The sequence below is a fragment of the Apis mellifera genome, linkage group LG10, assembly GCF_003254395.2.
Source record: "Apis mellifera strain DH4 linkage group LG10, Amel_HAv3.1, whole genome shotgun sequence".
Taxonomy (NCBI): domain Eukaryota; kingdom Metazoa; phylum Arthropoda; class Insecta; order Hymenoptera; family Apidae; genus Apis; species Apis mellifera.
This window is the reverse complement of record NC_037647.1, coordinates 4346520-4365111: the sequence shown is the minus strand read 5'-3', so window position 1 is coordinate 4365111 and position 18592 is coordinate 4346520. Positions and strand designations below refer to the sequence as shown.

The window sequence follows — 18592 nt, the reverse complement described above, 5'->3', positions numbered from 1 at the left end:
CTTCGTCTCTCACATTTCGATTAATTCCTCTCGAAAATTACAAATCAAATTCTTGAGAAATGCTCGACCTTTCATTAGTCAGAGTTCGTTCTTTCTTTCGACAGGTGAAGGGATTTCTTATCACGTCTTCCTCGCTCATCGATTTCTGTTGGATTCGACCGATTAATGATCGTAGAAATACAAATATTTCGAGAAATAGTTGGGGTCGAAACAAGGAGATAATCGCGAAAGATAGCGAAGATGATCGGTATCCTTGGATCTCCCAATGGAGATGGATAGAAGAGAGGCGTTCAGGGAATTCATCCCGATCGGGTAACGCGGTTCACGATTTTTCTGAATAGAAATCTCGTTATCACCTTGGCTTCTCGCTTTACAAGACCACGTGCGCATCTAGTTTACGCGGGGACATCGGATTACTCGAGTGCTCGTATTTCATCTGTGTAATGCTTATTAAATTTAGCACACGTGACTGGATCTTTTCAAGTCCTTGCCGTGCCTAGGCCTTCGTTTTTGTACAGAACCCTCTCTGTCTCAGCGGGATTTCCTTTTTTGAATTTTCGACCAGGGACAAAGTGTCTTTTTCCAACGTTAAAATCCTCCTTATTTTATAAAAATATGAGTGAATTAAGACAGGTATTATTGTTATTAGAATTTTATCCGTCACATTTTTGTTTTCTTTAATTCGAAATTCTATTTCATAAAATGAAGTATTCAATAGACTTGAATTTATGAATATCTCTGTATTCATACTATATTGATCCCTAGTTAAAAAACGAGGATGGATCTCAAAAATATCAGAAATATCGTGAATGAGATGAGCTTAGTGGACGAACTGAGAGAGATGGATGGAGAAGAGGCGACATGTGGATGGAGCCAGTTCCTGGAATTGATTAGATTTTTCTGGATTCTGGCTAGTATTATCTTACGTACAAAAGTATAACATGCATCTCTTTCCAAAAATCTTCTCAAAATTTTACTTCTCACGAATCAACGATCCTCCTCCTTCGAGTGACGACTGTACTAATCGATTCCTTCTTTGACAGAGGCGGTGAGAGAAGTTTTCTTCGCTGTTTGTCCTCGTGGAAAAAGAGGGGAGGGAGGGAGGAAGAGGAAAAAGAGGTGAATTTTCGTGCGATACACGCGAAAAACGCGGCGCTCGCACGCGTGCAAACACGGCGCGCGTTTTATTCGCGCGCGTAACGAGCTCCTATGTATCGGCAACAAAGAACAATGGCCGGAGATGAGGAACAAAGGGAACGTTTAGAAAACACTCGCGAAACAATCGAGTGAATGCCGATCGATCGTACGCGTCACTCGCAACCCCGTTTATACACCGGCTCTCCTGCCTCTCTTCTCCCTTTGCTGCTACTCACGGTTTCGAGCGAGAAAAAGGGAGAAATTCACGAGTGGAAAATAGAGTTGGTGTTGGAATACCGGAAGTTGGATCCTTTCGAAAAGTATTTTCTTTGAGGGAAATACTTTTGTCGGTTATTATAGTATTGGTAAAAATTAAGGAAAAATACCTTTTTCTTTTTTTTAGATTCGGAGAAAGGGGACAATGGAAATGGGTTTTGAATGATCGAAAGAGGGATTTTTGGTTAGTATTATTAGATACCTGGAAAATATTGTCAATTTTTGTGATTTTTCTGAAGGAGAAAAATATTTGTTATAATATTTATAGATAGTTCTTCTCGTGATCGATTGATTGTAATACTGGATGATAGTTTTTGTTCATTAATATTAATGAATTTCAATTTAGGATCTTATTGTAGAATTATATCGAATTCCATTTCAATGGAGACTCGATAGACTTTTTATAAAAAAAATTGGATTATTTATTCGACCAATATAATCGAGATAAATATATTTAGGATTTTTATTATCGCGCAAAAATGGTAAATTCGAAGACTTTTCGTTCGTATTTAATATTTGGGAATAAATTGGGGGATTATTTGTATAAATTTTTCATTTGGAAGTTTTTTTTTTTGAAATTAAAATTTCTTTTGAACGAATACGTTCATTGCTCCAAATTGTTTTTCCATTTTGGAAAAATAACAAGGTCGGTAGAAAAAATTAAACAGAAGAATAGAAATGGAATAGGTTTCCCCTTTTTTATTATCAATCGTTCATTGTACGATGCTTTTTATTTCAATCCTCGTGAAACTAGTTAGCATAAAATGAGGCAGAAAAGCGGGTCAAGGTTGTTGATCGATTGTTGTACGGAATAACTGTATTAGAAAAAAACTCGATTATTGTTCAAAGAAAACTCGGCAAAATGTGATCAAGATTAATTATTATTAAACTTTCTCAAAATAATCTTTTAATCTTTGGACACCGCGATAAAATGGTCGATTCTCATTCATATATAATATTTTTTATCTTTAATCGTAATCAATTAAAAATAATTTACGAAAGGAAATATAATTTATCATTTTTAATTATTCTCAAGTTCTCAAATGTTCTTCTCGCGTTGTTCCTCACTTTGTATCCACAAGTTTTTATCATTGTTACTTTTTATCGATTTATATTTCAATCGCAGAATTCTTTTAAAGAATAGGAAAAAGAACAGATTCGAATCTTATTCCTAAGTAAAAATTCTTCTTCAGAAACCTGATAAATCGTAGTATGCAAATTATTATTCCTCGGAAATTAATTAATTTCGTTCGTTTCAATTAAGAAAAGGATTATTTTTCGATCCGATTTCGACGACGATTGGAAGCCAAATTCTTCCGGCAAATTCGTCGCACCTTACGCACATTCTTGTTCACCAATCGATCAGCCACGATACCTGATGACAGTGTTCAGTAACGCCTACAATTTGCTGGATCGAGGCCTCGCTTACCATTTCCTGTTATGTAAATTGCATTACATTATATAACGGTGAACGATCGGAACAGGAAGCAAGGAGTGGCTAACGCACAACCGAGCCGATGCCAACACGAGAGCTGCTATCCTCGTCGCTCATTACCCGCAATCGTTGCGATAAAACACGCTCGCCTTTGAAACAAGCCAAGCTCTGCGATTTGTATTTAAAAACAAGAATGTCTTCGAATTTCACGAAAATGTACATAGCTGTTCAAAAAAAGGCTGTTCTCTGATATATCTTACATACGTCAAACGTGGAAAATTCGTTACTCAGAAGAATGAGAGGTGAAGATAAAAATCATTTCTATAAATGGACGAAGAAACGGGAGGAAAAATATCGCACACGTGCGCGCTCGTCGATCGAGTAACAGAAGCGTGTGCTGCACAAGCTATCTCTCCGCTTCCCTTTTGGTCTCGCCTTTCGACTACCACCCCCTCTCGCTATCGTCCGCGAAGATTACCTCTCCGCTTCTCCTTTTTACTGCCGCCACGTGTGAGAGTTGAGTTACCGTGCTATCTCGGGCAGACGGGTCCACGAGTCTGCTCGATGACGACGATGATGATGATTCTTCGGTTACAGTTCTTCTGCATATCCACTCGCGCCCTTCTTCGTGACCTTTTCCTCGATAAGGGATTCCTTTTCCGGGAATTGTTCGGATTTTGATGAGAAGAGGATATGTTTTTTGTAAAATTTAGAAAGGAAGATTTTATTTGATATAAGAAGGATAATGTTGATAATTAAAATAGTTGATGATTTTGTAATGTAATCTTCAACGAGCACTTGAAACTTGGAAGCTGATATAGAATCCATTCCAAAAATTCAATTCTGGATCTTTCCAGAAGATTTCTTTTTTTTTCACGCATAGCTCTTTTCCAACCAGTCTCTCGACAACTGTTTCTTCCTCAAGTGCACCCTTTGTGAAGACACACGCCACCTCGTTGCACCGCACCCCAAGGCAAAGAGCTGCTCATTTCTATTTTCGCGACGCTCCTCGTGAATGCTATACCTACTTGGAGTTTGTCACAAAAAAAAGGAAAGGAAAGGAAAGGAAAGGAAAGGAAATACAAATGAGAAACGTTTTTACTTACGCGTTACGTATAAAAGATGTCCACGTTTTCTGGGTTACTAGATTCTGCAAGGGAAAAGAAACTATATCTTTCCTGGTAAATAAACGCTGGTAAATCGACTAAAGTCGTGGCCATTGAAGTTCTTTCATTGCTATTGTTGCTGTTTGCGCAGCTACCGCAATTGTTCTCGAAACCTTACGATTCTTTGAGGGTATTATTCTTAATATCGTTACGTGTCTTTGATTCCTCTTTGATTTTTCTTTCTTTTCTTTTCAATACGATCCCTCGTCCATCTTTCAAATTTCTTCTTCCTTGTTCCCCTTTCGATTTCAAATAATCGTCGTCGTTATATTTTGTATAACAAATTAATCTTGCAGAAATTCTCGTGATTATTAACGGATAATTAATCCGTTGATCCAACTATTATTTGACCGTGCCGCCATGTTATCAATTACAATCCGTTCTAATTATATTTATGCTAATTACAATCAACTTCGTAACGTCCACAGATGTATCTGCGGTTATCCATTTAATTTTAACGGGTATATCTGTTCCATTCGGTCTCGTGTTTCGTCGCGATAGAATCGTACAAACGTGTGACCACAGTTACGTCATTATTGCTATAATGTTACGTATCACATATTGTCTATCTCAGATGCGTCGAATACAGCCTGGTAACCGAGTTTCGAAAAGAAATACGAAACGAGAGAGAGAGAGAATCCAGAAGGGAATTTTATTTTTTCTATCAATTTTTAATCATTCAACGATACTTCTCTCTCGTTTCAATCCCAATATTCAATCTCTTATCTCACGTTTACGTGTAGTGTTTATGTGTAGATGTCAGAAAAATCAAAATTCGCAAAAATAATGTTACAGTGTAAAAGTTCTCGATTAGATATAATTGAGAAGGGGTAAAGGGTTAATTTTGTATTTATCTGTAGATGTTAGAAAAATCAAAAACAATGTTACGATGTAAAAGCAAAGTTCTCGATTAGATATAATTGGTAAGGGGTAAAGGGTTAATTTTTTAAAAAGGATTGAATTGCATTGTTTCCTCTCGTCAATTTTTCTTTCTTTTTTTTTTTTTTTTGTTTAATTCATACTGAAGAGGAATTTACGACCGACAAATGGCACGATAAAAACAGGTTAACAAAGAGAATGGCGTGGAATGTCTTTCAAATTGCTTTCAATTGGCGAGACATTAGTCAGCCTTGACGTTGCACGTATGGCGCCATATCGATAACAATGTACAACGGTTTACGTAATATTTTAAGTATCTTCCTTTTGTATCTCGCCCGACGGTTGCAATTTCTCGAAAAAAAAAGGAAAAGGGGGGAAAAAAATCGCCTCGCCGTCGACGGTCTAATTAGTTTTCGCTCGAATTCCTTTTATCTTATTTTCTTGGCCACGCGTTGTTTACCGTTGACGATGAAAAATTGAAACGGATAAATATCGTATTCCTGATAGGAAATAGATGGCTACCTGCGTAGGTGTAATCGTGGGAGAAATAATAGATTAATTTTAATTTACTAAAAGAAGAAAAAAAAGGATGAATCCGTGTTTTAATTAAATGTTGATTAAAGGGCGAGTTATTGGCTCGTCGATCCAATAGGGTTTTATGGAGGAGGGGGGGCTGTTGAATTTTTAATTTAATTTGATTAGAAGAGGAGAAGGGAAGGTGGTGACGTGCATTTTGTTCTGCGACCTAGAAAGTTTAAAAATAGTTGGGGAAAAGGGGGAAATAAATAATTGGATAGTTGCGTGAATTTTAAAATTTTGATAGAGAATAATTCTTGATGATCAATAGCTGGATATTTAATTTATCTTTGCAGTAGTTTTGGAAAAATGTAAATCACGCAAGATAAGCATCTTTCAATTCTTATATAAAATTGAAGGAGAAAAGGGATTGAAAAAATTTCTGACAGAACTCTTTAAGTGTTACTATTAATTTTATCTCTGTAATTTTTGTTACAAATTTCGCGCCAAACGAATAATTAAACATTATCTATTTCTGATCTCTAGATTTCAAGAAACTTTTTATCGGATATTAAATAATGAAAAAAGAAAATGATGTATCTCCAAGATGCAAAATTTCCACCGAAACGAAAACGGAAACGATATCTTCCAGATATTTTAATCCTCTTGGAAAGTCAAATTTTTGGCAAGCTTCCCAAGATTTCGATCCTCCTTTTTTTTTTTTTTTTCAACAATTTGGTGCTGCACCTCGATGTTGGTACACGCACACGACCGTAAAATTCCTTGTTCGTTCTTTCTGCTTCTTCCTTTAGGATCCATCCCCGTCCAAAGTCTTCCGGTTCGAGAGATCTATTGCGACTTTTATAAAAGCGAGAAACCGCGAAAATTTTTGCCACCCGCTCGTCGTAATATTTTATCCCGTTCGAGAAATTGAAAGGAATGCGATGCACAATTCGAAATTTTTTATAGGAATTATTCATGCTGATCGAATGATTTAAAACGAGAGAGGGATATTTTTTTTATACTTTTCTTTCATTTCCGACTTAAAAATTAATTCTGAACGTTTAATAAATGCATTCGGAGAAGAAAGAAAATATATAATCTCGAAACTAAATTTAAAGTTTAAAATTGTTGAAATTCTTGGGAGAAGGAGGATGATAATCTAATTTTCTGAGAATATCGAGTCCCATTTTTCTGTCACGTTATATAAATAAAATAAAGTTTCTCCTTCTATTTATTAACCAAGAATATCCAAGATATTTCCAAGAGTAAAAAAAAGAAGAGGAAAAAGAGAACAGCCCTGTAAAAAACTAACCCTCTATTACGATACAGAATCCCACTTTTATCTCAACCTCCTTTTGTCTCGAAGCCAACTAACGATACTCCTTCGTCCAAAAAATAAAAAAAAGTAAAAAAAAGAAAAAAAAAACGAAGGAGAAACCCAAGATAAAATCTGCATCTCGGCTGTATCTTCCATGATACTTCTCTTTCCGTGGCCACAATCGGACGAAAGGGTCAGTGCTCCCCCGGCGAAGCGAAGCGCAATCCGAGTGCGCCTGTAAAGCGATCTGCATAGACTACGAGGAGGCCACCTATGTCGTGGAATCAATTTATGTAACATTGTTATGTCCTACTCCAAGTATATACACAACGTGTAATCGATTGAAGAAATGTAGCCAGGTAAAATCACTCGACCCGTTAAGGTATATGCTCGACGGATGCAAATCGGCAGAGACTTGAAAACTTTGGGAAAACCGAAATGGAGATTTAGTTAGCACGAGATACGTATCATTTCCTCCATAATGATCGAATTATGTTAATCTAAAATTAAAGTTTAAAATAACCGAATAAAAGTCCGTTGAATAATCAAATTAATCAGCTCATTGCAAATGCACCAAATTATTTGACATTTTTTTTTTATATTGGAAGGAAATTATGTAAATTTAAAATATATATATATATAAGTATATCGCACAACCGTGACCGTGATCCTCTTCTCTGAATTTAATCTCATTATCGTACGTCATAAAGGCTACCGACTCGGCGTTCGAAGAATTCTTCAAACCCGTATCGCCATCATATCTCGAGACGGTCGGTACGATTGAATCAAGCTCGATAAACAGAGCCGTTCGGTGGGCCACCCTCGACAGCTTTTCTTTAGTGGCAGACACAACCCACGTGGATGATGTTTCACGATGCAAACAGCTTTGTTTTCATCAACCGGAGTGTACCGGTGTTATGCAAACAACACGATAAAACGGCGGGCAAACCGTGTGTGCCATTCCCTTTCTTTATTGGCAGGACGTGACCTTACCGACCGAGATTTTACCGAGACGAAAAATTAAGGTCGGTGACCAGAAGTATTCCGACCCTTGCCTCCCGATGGCTTCTTCGATCCAGACAGTGTCTGGAAAAAAAAAAAAGTAGGATTCGTTGCGTGTTCCCTATCGTTTTCTTTTTTGCAGAGAACTTTTTTTCCCCTCTCTTCTTTTACATTTTTTCTCTCTCTCTGTCTGTCTTGTTCACTTTGTAGGTTATGTTTGACGAGTAAACGAAGAACGATCAAATACTGGGAAAGTAGTATAATGGGCAGTGTACCGTGGGATAAAAGGGTTTTCGGATCAATGTGTAAGTGATTTCGAATGTACAACACGCTTGAAATTGGGATTAAAATTTGAATTTATGTGTTTGACTATGGACGATAGTAGCGATAGGTTTGAGAGTGAAGTTCTAGTTAATTATTTGATCGATTATTAAAGATAAGTTTAAGTGGACGGAATATTTCGATGATTTGATTCGAATGATCGAAAGAGGAAAATATAAAAAAAGAAATAATCTCATTTACATAATTCGTAATGAGAATTACGAGGAAAAAACAAGGTTTGGTTGGATATCATTCTCACCAATATTAACAGATTTCACCACATTAAATTACGAATAATTGATTCGTTAATGCATAGTTAGCCCAATAACAACGAAGACAGCTGGAGTAATCGAATTAATACGACGCAATGTGGAAACGTTTTAATTATCCGGAGAAAAATATGGAAGATCATTTCCGCTGGCATCTGTTGCAAGTTCACAATCGCACGTTTTATCGACGTAATTGGCGAGAGAATTAAATACCACCTACCCGTTAATTATCCTCATTGCGCAATCCATATCCATACCCTTTTGCGGGAGCGGGAAATTCGATGATAGGCTCGCGTAAGTTAATTCTATTTCGAGAAAATTATTTCGAATTACATAAACCAGCGGATCGTTTCGTGAACAATGAAGGCTTGTATCAATGAACTCGTTTATCGTGTAAACACATAGCCATAACATTTAATACCACTTCTCGAGCGATGAAAAGGGTTAAAATTGGAAACTGGATTATTTTTAACCCTTTTCGTTCATATTGGGACGGATTGGTTATGCATTTCTCGCGACATAACGCGGATTAACTAGATAATCAAATTGAGACAATGTGCGTATGAATTTGCGTCTGATCATTTTGGATTATTAGATAAATTATGCATTGCTATTTTTTATAAAAATTTTTCCAATTTTAGATTTATGTTTAAATATTGACGACATTGAATTCAAGTCAAGATCCTGTTTCAAAAAAGATTTCCTTTTTATTATTGTAAACGCGATGAGGTACATTCGAAATTATAGATCTTTATAAAAAAAAAATAGGAAGATTTTTCTGCGTTTACTATTCAAATTCAACCTGTTGAATCTGTCTCGTTGGAAGGAAAATTTATTCAGGCGAGAAATTTAAAAATTCCGCGAGATCTTTAATCTCTTATTTGAATAACAGTGATGGATTCAAAATTAATTACCACGATAAATATAATACACGTTAAAAACTGATTTTAATGTTATTTAAATAACGATATTATCGATATACAATTTTCTTTCCATTTAATCCAACATTTTGCATATATTATTTCTGTAATCCTATCACGGAATATTGACTTCCTCTAACAATATACGATCATAGAAAACATCAACTAGTTCTAATATTATCAAAACAAAATTTATCTTTCACCACTTATGCACTTATTCAAATTGTAGAGTCGGTATCTACAATTTTGTTTATTGCTTTTTATCGTGAGATTGCAAAAACTCCTCCACGCTTAGGAATTATTTGTTCAAATAATTTATTCTTACCTCTTCAATTCGAGTATCTCGTCTATTACGATCCATTTTAATCATAAATTTAAAGAAAAAAAACAAGCCTTGATAAATTATTATTCTCCAACGTGAAAAAATTCCTCCACCCCCTATGGTGGACCTCTCTCGATCGTACACAATCGAAAGATTAAGAGATCGAGCACGATGATGACGGGGCCATCCATCATCACCATCGCCCATCCATTCGACTCTATTTACCTCGTTTATTTTGAGAAACAATTACCGGGCCGGTTTTTCCTTTATCACCGGGGCTCGGGATGGCAACGTGATGTCTACACGTGTATCGATCCGGTTAATTATAAACCGCGGCCTTTTACCGTCCGTTATTTTCGTGTAATTGCGACGCAGCATAGTGGCCGATCCTATCGAGGGGAAACATTGAATTAATTTTGTTGCGTTCGAGGTTATTCGCGGCTCGTGAAAGTGTGCTCGCCACGATCGGGTTGTGCAAGATGACCCGTCCATGCGGTTATCGATCGCCTTTAAATCGTGACACGTATTGTAATTAGTTACAACCTTCGTCCCCTTTTTTTACTTGGCCTCTACTTTTTCGGATAAAACTCCGTGGACCGTGAAATTAAACGTAATGGGAGAAAAGTGGATTAGATATATATATGTGTGTAATCCTTCTATTTGTTTTACAGATCTGAAGATTTTTTTTTTGTAGTCTTTAGGCTCGAAGAGATTTAATAGTCGGTTAATTTGTGGATTGGGGGATGAGAGGATTTTTTAAAAATATCATTCGCTTTTGTTACAATCTTGTTTCTCGAAGTTCTCTAATTCACTGAACTATAATACAAACTTAAATTTGCATTGTATATTCGTACATTATCTCAATATTATAAAAATTATATTATTGATTGGGTCTTTTCAAGAAGTCAAGAAATGGGGTGAACTCACCCTTCGAGATGGTCGATCTCGAGTTACCTTCACTCGGCAGGTGTGTCCCGGAGACAGGTATGCAAATTACTCGGTAATTTCTCTCGAGTTATGTCCATAACCGAGACCTTTTTTTTTTTTTTTTACGATGATATATTGCCGTTCAATAAATTGGAAAACTTTCTCCAAGCGCTTTAGAATTCTTAAAAACTACAAAATTCCGAGAATTATACCTGGCATATAACTGCACCTGCCGTTCGTCCTCAAGGTACATAGTCAAACAGCCACGCCTCTCAACACATTATTCTTCGAGAGAACAATATTCTTTCTTTCTTTCTTCTTCGATCCGGTATCTTTAAGTATCGAGACACTTTTATTTTTTTTTTTTCCACGAGGGTAAACGTCCCTGTGCAAAATTGCAGAGGACCGGTTGAAAATTTTTATGGCCGCCTATTTAACGATATTGTTGCACGTTATATTCATAAAGCACGTATACACGGAGCGAGCAACGGATGTGTGATATCGGCATTAAAATCGGCTCTCTGTTAAACAAGACGATCCGGTTAAAAATAAGAAACCAGTTCAACAGGTTTTCAAAACCGCCGTCGCGGTGAATTTCACGCCGGGGCGACAAAACGATTCGTTTCGATTCGGCCTTGTTGTTGTTGTATCGATTGTGTTATTAATTAACGTTAATTAACGTTAGTTAATCGAGAGAGGATAAATACTTTCCTACTATTGTCTTATCTTCATCTTACTAACAAAATCGTTTTTCTGATTTCAGGTAATGGACATTAATCATCGCATCTTGTGCAGAGTTTACTCGAAAACGTTCTTGGCTTTTGCTTTTTCCTATTGTTGAAACCCTCACCATCCTCGCTTCAGGTAACAATAATCATTTAGATGCTTACTCCAAAAGGGATAATGGAATATATTGGCTTGAGAGGAAAAAAAGGAGGGGGATAAGGATATTTAATGGATATTTGTATGCCGGAAAAAGATTCTTGAAGTGAGTGATTTGTATTTATAATAATGTTTAGCAGATAATGTTAACTTGAAATAATAAAATATTGCATGTTCATAGATATGATTTTATTTAATATGACATCTTGTTGAGAGGTTAAAAGAAAATCTGTGGTACAATGAACAAGGCATATTCAATATCCATTAAAATTCTAAAATTGTGATTATTATACAATAATTTTTCTTCAGAAATAGAGTAAACTGCCAATAAATTCCATTAAATAAGAGAAAACATTGATGAACAAGGTTTGTTGATTTATATTTATTTTATTTAAGCTTTAATTATTGTTGAAAGGTCTCATTGCTATATCTTGATACCTGTACATATCATTTTCCTCTTATTGCTAAAAGTGAAATAATAGAAGAGAAATTAAAAAAAGAAGTATCAAAAATATATTATAAAACTAAAAGTAACAACAATCTGAAAGGTTGCAAATAAGAAAAGAATATAGAATAATGAATTACAATACCAAGAATATTTCACAGATTTGAAAAACTTGTATCAAGAAGTGTCAATAATAAAATAATGTTGAAAACAGGGAATAATCATATAATGATAAAATCGTGTGAAGCAAGGTTAGAAAAACTCGTTAGAAAAATAAGAATGGAACGAAGTGCAAAAGGAGCAACGAAGGAGTATAATTTTCTCGGGTCTACCAGCTGTCTAGACATCGAGACCAATTTATTATACAGAGAAACACGAATATTCCACTCCGGACAGGACGCGTCGGGGGCTTATATAGCCTCGATGAAAAAGATATTCGACGGTAGACGGGTTGGACGACCGATGTCACTGACCTTGCTTAACGATCGCCACTGTCTGTGGGATTCACTCTGTCGGGTTCGATCTCGAGAGGGGAGATGCCACGGTAATGCTGTTACCCCCTCGAATTTAGAGGGAGAGTGGGTTGATTCCACTTTGCCGTATAACGCGTGGCCGGACAATTACCCTGCAGCCAATACATGGATACAAACGTGTTCGTTAATCTGTGAAATCACGTGATTCACCGTGATGCCTTCTCGGTTCAGCAGTGAAAACGATGTTGCCTGTTTCTTTTTTTTTTTTTTCTTCTATAATCTTTCTCTTTTAGTTTTTGTTCCATTGAATCTTGAAGGGTAACGTGGGTAGTGTAATTTTTATCCTTGTTGTAAAGTTGAGGATAATGGTGGAGGGGATAATTTTTCTTTTTTTTATTAGTCAGTTTCTTTTTTATTATTAGCGAAGTTAGTAAAGTTTCAAGGTCTGATGGGGATGAGGTTAAGAATTCTTCTTAATTCTTCCTTGAAAAAACACAACTTTGTAAGAAACGCCATAAATCGTATTTTTGTTCGAACCTTTTTTCCTTTCTTACTTTAGAAATTTTATTTCTCGAAATAGGGGTTCTTCTTTTTTATATCCTTATTAATATTTTCTTGCATTTTCAAGCCTGGAATAATCCCCAAGGGATGGTGTAAAGTTTGAGTCGTTGGGAAGATATAACTGTCTTTAGAGTAAAATTTAGAAAAAGATTTTATTGAGGGATCGAACAGATTTAAAGTAGTAAGTAAAATCGTGAAAATTGAATTTGAAATTTAATTCCAACTTTATTATTAAATTCTTTTTACAAGAGAACTTAATATAGATAATAAATATCTATAGATAAGAAATATATCGTTGTAACGTTATTTTAAGAAAAAATTTATACACGATAACGCGAGTAATAATCACTTAAACTCTCGATAATATGCAATTGATATTTATTGTCACTTCATAAATTTAGATAAGTGCTTTTCAACGAAAATTCCTTTAAAAAAAAAAAAAAAACGTTATCGGTGAGTTATATCATTATATTTATTTCTTTCCCTCACTTTTTTATATTCGATAAAATAGAGGGGGAACAGCAAACCATATCAGGGTTAAATTTCAATATCATTCTATTTAATACGCGAATTTTTGGGCATCCATCCAACTTATTCTATAGTCAGTTACGAAAATATATCTTCAAGATATCGTTTAGACGCCAAAATTCAACGATTATCGAAATATCGATTTTTCCAAATAAAAACTTGCCATTTATCGAGCTGTATTTCGTTATTGCACAATTACATTAAATACAAGTCGAGATTAGAAAGTTATTAAATAATGCTGAAAAGGCATTTTCGAACAAGTTGAGAACCACTAGTTTATGCTGATGAATCTTGGATCGTTTAAGATCTGATAATGCCCCACGAAACTGTACAGGGGCGTTATGGGGGTTAAGTGCTGAAACTAATGCTAATGGTGCATGCATAACCTTATATAAAGACGGAGGAGATGTAATTTCAACATTTTATCTTGCATTTGACAGCTTTATTATATGTTTTAAACTCTTGATTAAATTAATTTGTAACTTTACGCTTTCGACCAGGAATAATTTAATTATCTTTTTAGAATTTTGTTTTTTATTAAAATTTTTCTTTTATTTTTTGCTATGTTTTAATGCTTATTATTTTATTTCTGTAAGTTTAGGTAAAAAGTTCATTGTCTTATTTTGTTATTCAAAGTTTATTTATTTATTTTTTTTTAATTTGTTATTAGTAGTAACAAATCATCAATTTGTTGTTGTTTTATTGTATTAATAAATATTGGATCGTAAAGAAAATCTTCGTCCAATTATGAAATATCAAGTATATTATTTTAAACTCATTTCTCTTTCGTAATCGTTAAAGAAAAAAGAAAGTGCAACATGAAAGTATTAATGCGTTATCTTTATTTAAAATGCAGAAACTCGTTCTTTTTATTATCTCGCCGCACACATAACGCGCATAACACGACAGAAATTAACTTTCATAATTTATATCTTCATCGTTTATCTTCGTTCATTCATAATTTATTTCGCCTTCTTCTTCTATTCCCATCTCGTATTAAATTGTGCAACGAGTACGTTGTTGCAATAATTAATTGAATTCCGCTGGATACTTGAAGTGGATCAATTCAGAAAGGAAAAAAGTTACTTTCCATTGCAACAAACCGTATAAATCTATTTTAATTATTCGCATTGAATTGTTACACTTCGATTATCCAATATTGTATGTAACATCAACTTGAGGATTAATTTATTATTTATTTTGCAATCTGATGGTACACAGTTTATACAAATACGAAGAAAATTACATATTCTGGTAACGTTGAATCCTCCCCTCTTCGAATATTCTCCTCTCCTATATTTTACACAAGGATATTTGTCAAAATTATACTTGGACACTTAAAATCGGCTTTCCAAGATCAATTTTTCATTCATGTGATATTTTCAACTCTACATGCGCGTATATTTCCTTACTGATAATGATCTTACCAGTGTTATAAATATCTATGAGGTCAAACAAGATTGCTAGTTTCGCCAACGTGGGACGCTTTAGCAACCCAACGTTGAAATTAAACGTTAATTCAGATTAAATATTTTTGCCTTACCTGTTCCTCGCTTCTTCGTTAATTATTATTAATTTATTTATCGAACATTAAAATGTGCAAATAACAAAAATTTTATAGAAACGAAGAAAAGTAGGTATATATAAAAATATGTCTGGTTGATATATGTCAGAAGAGAAATCTTAAGGGATCCATAGGGAAATCCGCGTGTTAATTTCCATCCGATTTGTCTTCCCCCTTCCCTCCCTCCCTCCCTTTCACTTATTCCCGCGAATTTCACCGTTCCTCTTTCTTCACGGCCGTTTATTCTTGACCACGTCACCCTGGAGAGGTATTCCAACCCCCCTTTTCCAGCACTGGTTCTTACCGTTATCGGCGGTGATCGTTCGAGGTAACCTCTTATCATCATTCACCGAATAACCCAGTGTCCTAGTTGCGATATCGATTTTACGACCACCTGAAACACTCCTCCTCGTTGCCCTCACTTCTTTTTCCTTGTAACATTCACGCTCGAGCAGAATGGTACTCGAGGATAAAACGTGTTCGAAATCGAGTAAAACGAGGTTTGAAGGGGGGAGGTGTTTTTTTGTCGAAGATTTCTTGGCTTGGATAGGGATCAAGGGAAAAAAGGGAAAGGATAATTGGTGATTTGGATATTTGGATTCCCAAAGTTGGGAGTTCATTCGAGAGGGTTTAATCGTTTGAGAATTTTTAATATTCAATCAAGGCAATCGTTACGATATGATTGGTTATTTTAGAAAACATTAACAGTTGTTGATGTGTTTGGTAAACGGTTTCGAGATTAATATAGAAAGAAATTGAAAGAATTGAAAAACAATTCGTTACTTCGTATTTTTAGAGAATTCTATTGATAGATCATTTGATTAAATATATATATATAAAAGTAAGAAAAAAAAGTCGGAAGAATGGTATGTCTATCTATTAAAGTATCTAGTTTTATTTATTTTTATAGCACTATTTTAATCCTCTTTCTTTTTTTATTTTTCTTTTGTTCGAGGTTACAGGGGAACAGGGTTAAAAATAGCAATGTATAAAAAGTTAGTTTAACTTTTTATGTTAAAAATTATCTTCGATGAAAACTTCAATAAACGTTTAATATATCTTGCCCTCTAAAATATATATAAAAAAAAAAATAATAATTTTAAATCTATCTTTCTACGAACATTTATCATTCTGCATTTCAGATAGAAAGAACGAGCGAAACAATACAATTTAAAAAATATTATCTTATCTTCGCAAAAATTGACGAAAGCAAAGCTCGACAAAAATTGGAGAAATGAAAAAGAAAAAAAAATTACTTAATTACCTTTCAATTGCAAAATTTGAATATTGAATCGCGTTTTAAATAATAATTTCCATAAAACGAGCGCGTTTTGTAATTTAAATGGAACGACCACCCGCCATTGGATTATAAATCGATCGGATAATAAATGGCGCCGAAGAATAAATCTGTTAAAACAGTGGGGAGAGGCTACGTGTTGTACACGTCACATTGCTAAACGAATGGATACGGCTGTGAGGTTGCCGCAGAGAGACCGCAGGTTCGTTTGCATAGTCGGAATCCCGTGGACAAAGTAGTAAAGTCCAAAGTGTATTCCCGGTTAAGGAAGCACGGCAGATGGAGAACAAGGCGCCATTGTTCCGTTGATATGCTCGATGATGCACGGCAAAACGACAAATCTAGATTCTACTAAATTTACCACACTAACTGATATTATATTGGGCCGTGTGCACAGAGGAGGGCATCTTTTTATCACTCGTTCGAAAATTGATTAATTTTTTGAATTGCTAGTTTTGCTAGATTTATCTCGAAAGATTTACTTATTCTCTTCCTGAAATTGGTGAAATGATGATATTATACGATTTTTTTTATTATTATTTTATCCGTCATTTATTCGTAGAAAATGCAGAACTCATTACCACTGACGATGTAATGGTTACTGGAGCAATTTCGACAAAAAAGGAAAGGCAAACAGGATTTTAATGGAAAGAAAACAAGAAAATAAAATAAGAACGCAAAGGAAGATGTTAATTATTTTAAACAATCGCGTGTAAGAAAGTAAGTGGACAACGAGTCGAGTAATATTACCTACTTCGACTCCTCGTTTCTTCTTAATTCAATTACAGCCCGGAGAATAAGTACGCCCCGCGCATACAGAGAAAAAGAAATCTATATAAAGGCACACAAAGGGTGAAACGGGTACGCGCGGCACTGTCTAATGGCCGCGGTTCGTCGCCCTTCGCCTCGTTCAATCCCCTGTCTGTCGTCTGGAAGAACTGTGACGACGAGGGGTTGCGCCTCGTCGCGAACCGGAGAGGGTGAAACGGCACGGATACCAGCCGAAACGTTCGTCCACCCACCCATCCACCCTCCACCGCGCTTTTACTACCAGACGAGCGGAGGGGGTTGGCCAGACTCGTGACGTCGCGACTCGGGCTGACGTCATCACCGCTTCGACGTCACAACCCACTCCAACTGCTGGTGGCAATCCGTGACGTCACCAACGTTCGATCCGCAGCGAATTTTTGTAGCAAACGGCGCGCGCCGTTTTCAATGTGAAATGGAATGGTGAAGTGGATAATGGATTTCCATGGATGTGGAGATAATTGTTTCTTTGGGCACGATTTCTTGTAATACGTGTCTGAATGACGAAGGAAAGGGATTAGGTCGTTCGTTAGGGCTGAATAGGGCTCTTTTTTGATATAGAAGATGTTTTTTTTTTGGTTAAATTATCTTTTAAAATGTTTGATTTTTACTTGTTTATAGAGAGATTTTGTTGGATGAATTTTGTTTTTTTTTTTCAATATTTTTTTCAGTGTTCTTTTAAACAAAGAATTGTTCGATCGAAAAGTTTTTAATATTTGGTTGGTTTTCGGGACTGTTTTTACACATCAATTAGCTTCTCTAATCTGAAAGAAGTATTTATAAATCTCCGATACAAGGTAACTCGACGCGATCTAGCGATTTATTCGGTCTAGCTAAGGTTTCGTTTACGGCACAGATTAAATTAATTTCTTCTGGTAAAAAACTTTCCAACGAAAACTTACTTTTGCATAGAATTCTAGTAGATAAAATAAGTTTTCTTACAAATTTTATTATATTTTTATTTTATTTCGTAAATTCTTTCTAATTTATCTATTTTCGATCGTCATTTATTTTTTCTTGAATCTCTCTTTTGACGTACGATTAATATTTAGAGGTGAAGTTTCTACGTTCTTCAAAATAATATTCCGTGTGTTTATCTTCCAAAATAGTTCGAGTTGGAGATTGTTCAAAGTTGATTCAAGAAAAAAAAAAACGGGGAAAAAGAAGCGTGAATTATTCTCTAATTTAATGTATATTATTTTTAACAAATTTTTCATAAATGAGAAAGTTACGGGATGAAAATAAATTTTCCCAAATTTCCATTCACCACAAACTCATCAGAGATATTTTTATTTCCTAAAAATTATAGAGTGCAAATAATTCGAGATGAAATTATCGAGGCAGATTTTAATCCAGATTATCGATAAATTTTTTCTTCCTTTTTTTTCTCTCTCTCTCTCCAATGCAAACTCGATGTCCAAAAATAACTACCACCCATACGAATTACTTATCGGTCGATTACGTTTCTGCGTGGCTTTGTACACGGGCTTTGTATCCTATTTTATAAATTCCTCATCCTAAATATCACACTTTATGCTCGAATC

The 18592-nt window shown here is 35.2% G+C and overlaps 1 protein-coding gene and 1 long non-coding RNA gene across 3 annotated transcripts in view; both read left to right on the top strand.

The window, feature by feature from the left end:
* LOC409670 (protein tyrosine phosphatase type IVA 1) overlaps window positions 1-18592 on the top strand; it is a 75919-nt gene that overhangs the window by 19888 nt on the left and 37439 nt on the right. The window lies entirely within an intron of this gene.
* On the top strand, window positions 11362-17970 carry LOC113219046. The gene is made up of 3 exons (XR_003305479.1): window positions 11362-11479; window positions 11555-11739; window positions 16087-17970. It is a non-coding gene; the product is annotated as an uncharacterized LOC113219046 (long non-coding RNA).